We start from the raw sequence: 9,011 nt of genomic DNA on the forward strand, positions 1-9,011 counted from the left end.
CTTCTTCACACAAATAAGTGGTAGGCATCTGCACCAAACATCAATGGCTTTTTGTGCGAGATTTTTGTGTTCGAGAAATTCAAGAAGAGAAACCCAACATTCTGTGTAATCCACTTCTCGGAATGAGTAATTTTGATTTAAATCAGCCCGTAGTTCCAATAATTCCTCAGTTGGTTTTTTATTAAATGGTTGGATATGAGTTTGCTTTCATACATTGGTCGTTATCTTAAGGAAAATACCTAGTCAAGTTGTCCGCAAGTAATTTTATGACCAACAATAAGGGCAGATAAGTTATCTTCAGTAGAAACGTCCTCAAACTGTATACCCTTCTCCAGCTGTATAGTACCCTAGTTTTGATCTGGTATGCACTTCGGTATACAGTATACCCGGTTGAATAGCACTGCATTAACGTTTAATAAAGTGTTCGTTAAAAGGGTTTAAAGAAATAATGCGAATATCGTTTGCTTAACGCAGTAATATTTAAATAATTTGGGAATAGTGATTAAGACCTCTCTTTAAAGTTTTTGTCTTTTCACGTCAAAACAATGCATTAAAAAAAACATGTTTAAATCATGCATTGGAAAAAAACTATTAAATTCCTTTATTTTTCAAAGAAAGTGATCAGATTGTTTGATTCTGGAAGAATTGGTACTTTCTTGTAGAAAAAATTAAGTTTTCAAGGATGAATCAATTTAATCACGTTTTCCGAAAAATTGAAAAACAGCAAAAAACAGATTTTACTATTTTTTTCAAAAGCAGCTGGCTTGCAAGCAATTTATTCTAGCTTGGATTGGGGTAAGGATACACACCTCAAGTTCTCTCCTTTCATGATTAACTATAATGCAATGTGTTTGTTAACTTTTTTATTATTCTGAATGCACTGTACCCTAAATATGTTCACAGTTTGACTGAGAGGACCGATAAACATTACAATCCAACTTTCTCCTCAAGGTTGTGTAAGAGAGCATACATTGTACAAAAGGTCTTTAAATCAAAAACTTGTAAAGTTGTAAAATAACTTGATGGAAATTTTAGAAAGCAGAGAAAGTTTCTAGTAAGCCTAGTTTCACTTCTTACCTCGTTGTAAAAAGATGTGTGAAATAAAACGTAATTTTAACTTGTTTTCCCCTTTACAAAAACTATCTTATCCAACAACATCTTTGGAGCTCTCCAAATATTATGCGTCGCTCTCGGGCAGTGCTGCGTCATAATCGTCATATGGTGTTATATAAGTTGGAAGCATACGTTTTAGTTAGCATCATGCGGAGGGTAAAAATACAAAAAGAAATGGTGTCATCCGGTATTGAAACAGCCGTTTGTCGTTTTAAGCTAAAATAAACAATGTTTTTATGTGATGACAAAAGTGTCATATCGGTACATCACTTCCACTAGGATAAAGCATCTACAAAAAGTAATATTTACCCGAATAGGAAGACGGAATTTTTTAACATTTTAATGCAGATGCACTAAAATCAAATGACGACTCTCATTAATTTGTGAGAGAAATCTAGTTTGACAAATGTCGTTGAATCTAAAACTACAACGTCTACAGACGATAAATCAATGTAAAAAGGACTGATTTCCGGATGGTTGTTACTGTCAATCTTGACATGATGTTATAATAAATAAATATCAGAGAAAGTAAAAATATACCCATCGTAAAATCAGTTTGTTTTTTACATGGGATGGTTTGAAATTGAATGTAAAACAGGTGATGTTTGGTTGAGTAGACACTCAGTCTCAGAGATTTGCAAGAATCATTAAAAAAAGTTAAAACCATTTCTAGCCGCTATGTAAGTTTGCAAGAAAAAAAGTTATGATCTTTTGACAACACAAGGACATGGCCACGGGGTGCTAGGGAAGCAATTTCTCCCCCAAAATTTTATCTTGTCCTGTCCTAAAAACATTTTTTAATACTATTATAACATTTTACTACCCCTGTAATTCATGTTGAATGACATCTTCCCCCCAACTGCCCCAACAGTTTGTTCCCTCTTCCTCATAAAAGTATCTTTCTAATAACGTCACTGCACAAGCATGCTTCTCCAGAAAGGTCTCTAACAGTTGACACAAAAAACACAAACTGCGCCTTCGTCCAATAAAGAATCACTTCCAAACAAACTGTCAGTCATTTTCCATAGGCGCCTGGAGTCAATCATCTATGCATGTCGTGTTTACTCTGGCTCTGTCAACTTGCTTGTAGATTGACCCAGTAGATTGCCATAAAGTGATTCTTGTTAAGGTTCCTTGAATGTAAACATCCGTGTTTCTGTCTGAACATTCTTAAACAAGATAAATTCTATTTTCTGTGATTCATACTCAACGTTAGATCACCGTAACCTTTAAAGATGATTTATTTTTGACAATACCTTGGTTATTTTTACTCCCTAGTTTTCCAAACACAGTGTTTATTTCCTTGTTTGTTATATGTAAAACAACTAATGCGGTCAAATAGCTTCGCTTTGTCATGTCTGGTGGTGGTCCTTTCATCACAAACCTAGGCAATGTCATTTCCACAATCTCAAATATTATTGCGCATGGTTAGCAAATGGTCAATGGGTGAAAGACTGGGTTGTCCTGGTCCAGTAGCCATTTTATCTACAAATTTCCAATTCAATATTTTTTTAAACTTTATTTTAGATTTTGAAATTTCTGATGGTGTTACAGAATTCAATTGTGTTTGCTTTGTATGCCAGGTTTTAAAAATACGCAAAAGTAAGGAAACCTTCGCTTTAAATTTTTTGAAAATTATTTTTAGCCACAACTTCATCTGCAATCAGGTTGCAATCAGTGAAACGGTCTTTTTTAAATTGATTCAGAGCCTGCATACGTTAAGCCAATGTACAAAAAAAATTGATTTGAAAACTGGGTTCAAGATATGTGACCTGAACCCTTTCGAAGCTGGCTACGTAATATTTTGTTGAGTTGTGACGTCATGCAACTGATCGCATCATAGAGTAAGTAAATGCTGCATTTCACTTTCTTGGTTCAAACTAAACGATTTATAGGGAGCAAGAAAATGCTTTACAATTTTAAGCCTTCATTTTAAAGGTCGGACATGTGGATAAGGAGACTATTAACATATTCAAGGGTTTGATGTCACAAAATACATAAATTTTAAGTTTTGCATGTTTTTTTCATCGAGATAGTTGACCTTTGGCTGGCTGGTTCTGTGATGCATTGTTTTTAACGTTGCAAGCAAGAGCAAACAAAAATCCACTAAGTGAAGCTACAAATAAACAAACAAGCCGCAAGGAAACTAATTAAAAAAAGCTATCTCATCCCTTCATCTGTTTTAGTTGTCCCCGTTTTGTACTGTTAATTTTAAGAAAGTCGTCACTTGAATATTTTTTGACCTTGTGTTGGTAACTTGTAGGCAAAACACTGTTAATAAATTATAACACGTTGTTGGCTGTAAAGACTACAACAGAATATCTTACAAATCAAACAGAACTGTTAAAATCAACAAGTGTCATCGCACTTGTCCATAATCAAGCCTTTTTTATTTTAATGCAATGTAAATTAAGTTTTCATATGCCTGATAAGAGCTGGATGCATAGCCGAAAACATTTGCAATTTTTGCGATTTCGTATCATGATAAATGTCGTCATGTTGTTTGGTTTCCTTTGGTTGTGGTTAATGAAGTATAGAATATTAAACGTAAACGAAAAAATAACAAAATAAATTAGGTAATTTTACTACAAGTATATAGGCTAATATTGAACGTAAACGAAAAACTATTAAAATAAATTAGATATTAAAATAAATTAGATTCTATAATAATTAGAAAGAGAACTGACTGTAATTCCCCTCCCCTATAAGAATCCAGTATTTGATCAATACAGCGAAAGTATTTGCAGTGTCAAGCTAAGTTAAAAACGATGCAGTATCCGCATTGTATGCTTTGCGTGGGGTCATGGGATGGCAGGTAAAGTGAAACCATTCACCACTTGTTTTGCATACGAGGAGCATTTTTAAATTAAATACATTGGGCGCCAGTAATCTACATCGCCCGTGCTGGTGTGTTGAATCTGTCGAATAATTTAACCAGTTAGCTGTGCCGTTGCAACTTGCAAGCAACGGCTTGTTTTTCTGCAATGCATGTTTTCTGCTTTCAAAGAGGCAAGCTTGTCTATTGATTAATCATTTTCTAAATTTTCAAAGTCATGCGAGTTAAAATTTGTATTGTTAACGGGCTAACAATTAGGAATCACAATGAAGGGAAATTTCTAAACTTATTCCCAATGTTTACGAGTCAGCATACTAAAAATACTTAGCCTGGAAATTTGAGCAATACTCTAACTTCAAGAGAGGCTTCAATACTTTAATATACCAACTCTAACATTCAACATACCGTACCATATAAGCAAAAAATAGCTGAAAATACATTGATTTTACGTTGCATGTCGTTTTGTCTTATCACAAGCTTTGCTCTATTGCTGGAAACTTTTAACAGATTTTACGTTGACGTAAGACCCAGTTTGTTTAATGTTAAAGTAACGTTAAATTTTTCTACCAGTTCCAAGCCATGGACATGATATTTGACTCTAGACCGCTGTGGCTTTTTGTTAAATGCTTCCTGCTTAAAACAAACCTGCATCAAAAGCATTCAAAAAGCATATGGCGAGTCAATCAGATTTGAACTCATTAATTTTTTTGTTTATCAAATTCAAAGTTATTAATAAGGAAGTTATAGATTAAAGAAAATATTTGCACAAAGTTTGCCACTGCTGTCAGTAATGTTTTGATCTGAGGTTAATCTTGAGATCTAAGTCAAATTCGTTTGATCTTTCGAGATGAATGTTTGAAAGAGACTTTGGGCACGAGCCTATGGATCACTAGCAGTTGAATGGTACAGTTGTTTGGCAACATGCAGTGTCAGCATGCATTTTATCTTTTTTCCACAAGTTTTTAATTGACCTGGTTTTGTAGCCGTGTTGGCCATAAAAATGTAAGGTATCGTAACCTACACTACCATTCAAAGTAGCCTGCACGTTTTAGTGAAACCTTACCAGGTTTTGCTACTTTACCTCGTTTATTGGTGCGCTGACATGCCTGGCTGACATGCCTGGCTGACATACTATAGAATTTTTAATTTTAGAATTTTAAAATTTAGCCTCATTTTTTCCTCCCAGGCAGTTAACGATAATTTTCGAAATTATTGTCTATTTTTCCTTTTCATCCTTACCAGGGGATATGTGTGTACTGTTTCAGCTATTGGACAATATCTGTCAACAAATGATGCTTTTTGATGTAAATTTAACGCTGCATAAAGTTCAACTGATGTAAAAATTACCATTTTTATTTAAAAGTTTAATAACAATGTCAGTAGGCCGGGTAGAAGTAAAACACTATCAGCAATACTAACAACTTCACGAAAGTTTCACGCGTTGGAACATCTGGATGACCTCATGAGCATAAAAAATTGATAACTAAAGGATCAACATAACTTTATTGAACCTGAGCGCAACGTATGTTTTAGCAGACAGATTGTAAAAAGACTTTTAGCAATTTGTGGAGATCGCCTTGGTGTTATTTGGGATTTCTGTTTGACGGAAACCAACCTGCTATGTCGTGGTCTTAATTTATAGCCAAATTACTACTCTTGGTCGGTTTTAAACATTAAAATTATTGATGATTACCGGGTTACCTAAGTTTACACATTCGACGTGTACTTGTCCCAGAGACAAGCACAGGGTACGCTTTTACTCATAACTTGTAAGGTTTTACGGCTGTGATTAAATGCATGTCGTTTTGGGTGATTGTTCGTCGTTTTTCTGTCGCCATCAGTTTTATTACTTGCAAAGTTGCAATAATGTCACTGAAGGTTAGATAGAAGGAAGACCTACTGAAAATCTTCTAATGCCAAACAATTAATTTGTAGCTTTCTGTTTAACGAAATGTATGACAAAAACAAAGCTTAAGTTTTGCAACATAGTGTGTCAAGATAACAATGCTCCTGTTTTTTGCATCATATGTGCTGTACCTGTACTCTCCGGTTTTGAGACCATTCTGCAGCTACAATTTAATTAAAGTAAATTGCTATTATTTCACTGAAGTGCAGTTATAAGAAAAATTTAATTGCTTTTGATTGAAAAGCTTGCTGTTGAAGTGCAAATTATCGTTGTGGTCCGAAAGGTCATAAATGAGTTGGCAACCCACTTTACCTGTTGTTCATGTTTCACTAATCAGCTGTAATAACCACAGAGTGTTTAAATTCAAGTAGAAAAAATAACACATTCCTACAACATAAAAGTGAAGAAAAGTATGCTTACATGTTGTAAATAAGTGTTTAAGAGCATATTAAACTTTACTATAATGTATTTGAAATTAAATAAAGCTGTCATGTTGCCTCCCCATACCTTTTAAAAGCGCCACGCTGTTTCTATTTTGTTAAGTTTTCTTCTGAAACTTACTCCATTAGCTATACTTTAACATCCCACTTGACCCACTCTATTCAAAAACCAAGTTTCCTAATACTCCGCAATGTTGGAGACCTACTATTTTTGAAATTCCTACAAGTTTAATACCTAATACTTTTTGGATTAATTGTGAAAGTCCTTACCCTTAAACTCACATAGTTTCTTTATAAACTTAAGCCTTGCTATTGCCGCGTACTTGCAAAGGTTTCAAACCACTGTCGCAGGCCCGATTACCGAAGTTGACAGAGTGATGTTGAATTATTCAATCTGCTAGGTGCCTCTAAATGACGAGTTGTTTTTGAATTGCGTTGCTCAAACGCACACCCCGAGAGTCGAACCAGCGCAGCATAGTCTTGTCGTTTCTTTGTTCACAACTTCAGGCAGTCATTCAATTTTGAGTCCTGAAAGCGAACTTGATTTACGGTAGAAGTTCTACTTTAATGTGACGACCTCTATTCTTTAGGAGTTTAAGTAGAACATCGTAGCCTATTCTACTCAGCTTGGTGGCTTTGGTGCACTGCTCGAAAGTTTGCTGACCTAGCTTTTATAGATATTTGAGACTTTTCTCAACACGTCAAAGATATCGAGCAGGTAACTTTTGTAAATGTTCTGTTCTATAGTTTTTTGCAAGACGTTATCTCTCTTCAAAAGGACTCAGTAAATGAAACTACGTGTTAATCGCTTGTCAACACACAACTTGTTCTGTTTTAAAAGACTTTCCTAGTAATACCTGTGTCTTACAAGACATTTAAATAATTAACGTTAGTACAAGGCTTGAGATGCTGACAACAGTTTTTGTTGTGATATGTGGTGCATTTTAGAGTGTCTCATCTTGTTTTTCAACCCTGATTTTATATATTGTAACTTATAGCAAGGAAATACATAAGGCAGAAAATAACTGCTCTCTCCACTCTAGGCTAAGTAACTGTTAAAATAGAGCTATCCGCTCTTTGGTAGCCAAAATTGCGGCATGCAGAACCAAAGTGTGGCCTATGGATAACTACGCTTGTTTCCGTATAAATCCCATTTTCTCAGTGCATGATTGCAACAAGTAGCCTAGGCTATGTGAACAATCTTGGAACTTTAAATTTGTCGGTTTATTTTTTACATAGCTGTGTTTTGTCGTAGTAGTGTTACGAAATAACACACCATTTGTACACCGTGTTGCGTTGTTGTGTATAATACACAGTTTCTTCACGTGTTAATGTAGATATCCCAAGCCTGTATTGTAATAACACACGCTTTCTGGAATGGTGACTCACAAATTGGTCTCTCTGTTTATATTCGATTGTAAGACCACATACAAGCGTTTGTAATTACAACCAACAGTGGAAACGTAAGTGAGGTTTATAAACAGTTCGAGGAATATCGAGTAGTTGACTGGACAACCAGGCGCATGCGTTGACTGCTAAATGCTGAGAAGACTCATAATGACAGGTGCTTCATTTCGTGAAAGACATAAACAATCTTAGCAACGTAATTGTAATGTTTTTGAAGCTTTTGTTTGCGTTTTCGTATTGTATCTGACCGTCAAACAGATCTTTTTTACAGGATAAAGATTTTTTGTTGCCACATGTTTTCATCTTTTTTCCTTCTTTCTTAACTTGATGGTTTTATAAAATATGCTCAACCAGCAAAGTGTCAAATTTTGTGTTTTTTGGTCGGATTTATTCTACCGGAAGTGACGAGCGCAGTTGCCCGATTGAGGGTTGTTGTTTGCGCTTTGGCAACGTGACAATTGGCAGTAAGAACTTCTCTTTGAAAAAGTGTAAGAAATGCATCAGTTTTTTGTTTGCAAATATTTCAGGCAAGTCAAGTTTTAATAGTACTTCAGTGTTTGGCTGTACGGTTGGCCGTTGTGGTTAAACGTAGGCTCTTTCCATGCAGCCTTTTATGATGAAAGTAAGTCTGACTTTATACCTTGCATTTCATTTCAAACAGTCTAAAAACAGATTTACCAAAAGAGAATTCGAATTATTTTAAAGCTCATTTTCTTCAAAGTCATGGAAAGCTCAGTTGCTAAGGATTTGTTAATTAATTATATCGATTGTAATAGTAAAAATTGCCTAGTATGCTACTTGTGCAGTAGAGTAATGTCTGTTGCAGCAATCACCTGTTTTGTAATGTGATGCTGATGCAAGCGATGTTTACCTACAATCACCTGTAATTGCAATTTCAAAGGGATATCCTAGATCTCAAGGGCAGCTAAAATAATGCAACAGACGTGCATTTGAAAGCCCTGTTGAACAAAACCATAGCAAACATGGCATCTGAAAAATTGGTATCAAATTTGTAATCAAAACCCATTTCCTTGAAATGAAATGACGCATGTCCAGAAATTACTATTGGGAATTGTGCATGATCTGCTTTGGCTCAACAGTCACTCAACTTCTCTGTTGTTCTCATTTGACCTGTAATAGTCAACGGTTTTACCTCAGGGACTGTTTGGCCTTCTTGTTTTATGGCAGCAAGGCGGGTCTATTGGCCAAGTCTGCGATAAAACGTTTTACAGTTTTGACGGCCTCGATTTAAGGTGTAAACAGAACAGCAGTCTTTTTCCAGTCTGCAGACGTTGACTCAATGTAAAAA

Source organism: Aplidium turbinatum, chromosome 7 (assembly GCF_918807975.1).
Source record: "Aplidium turbinatum chromosome 7, kaAplTurb1.1, whole genome shotgun sequence".
Taxonomy (NCBI): Eukaryota; Metazoa; Chordata; class Ascidiacea; order Aplousobranchia; family Polyclinidae; genus Aplidium; species Aplidium turbinatum.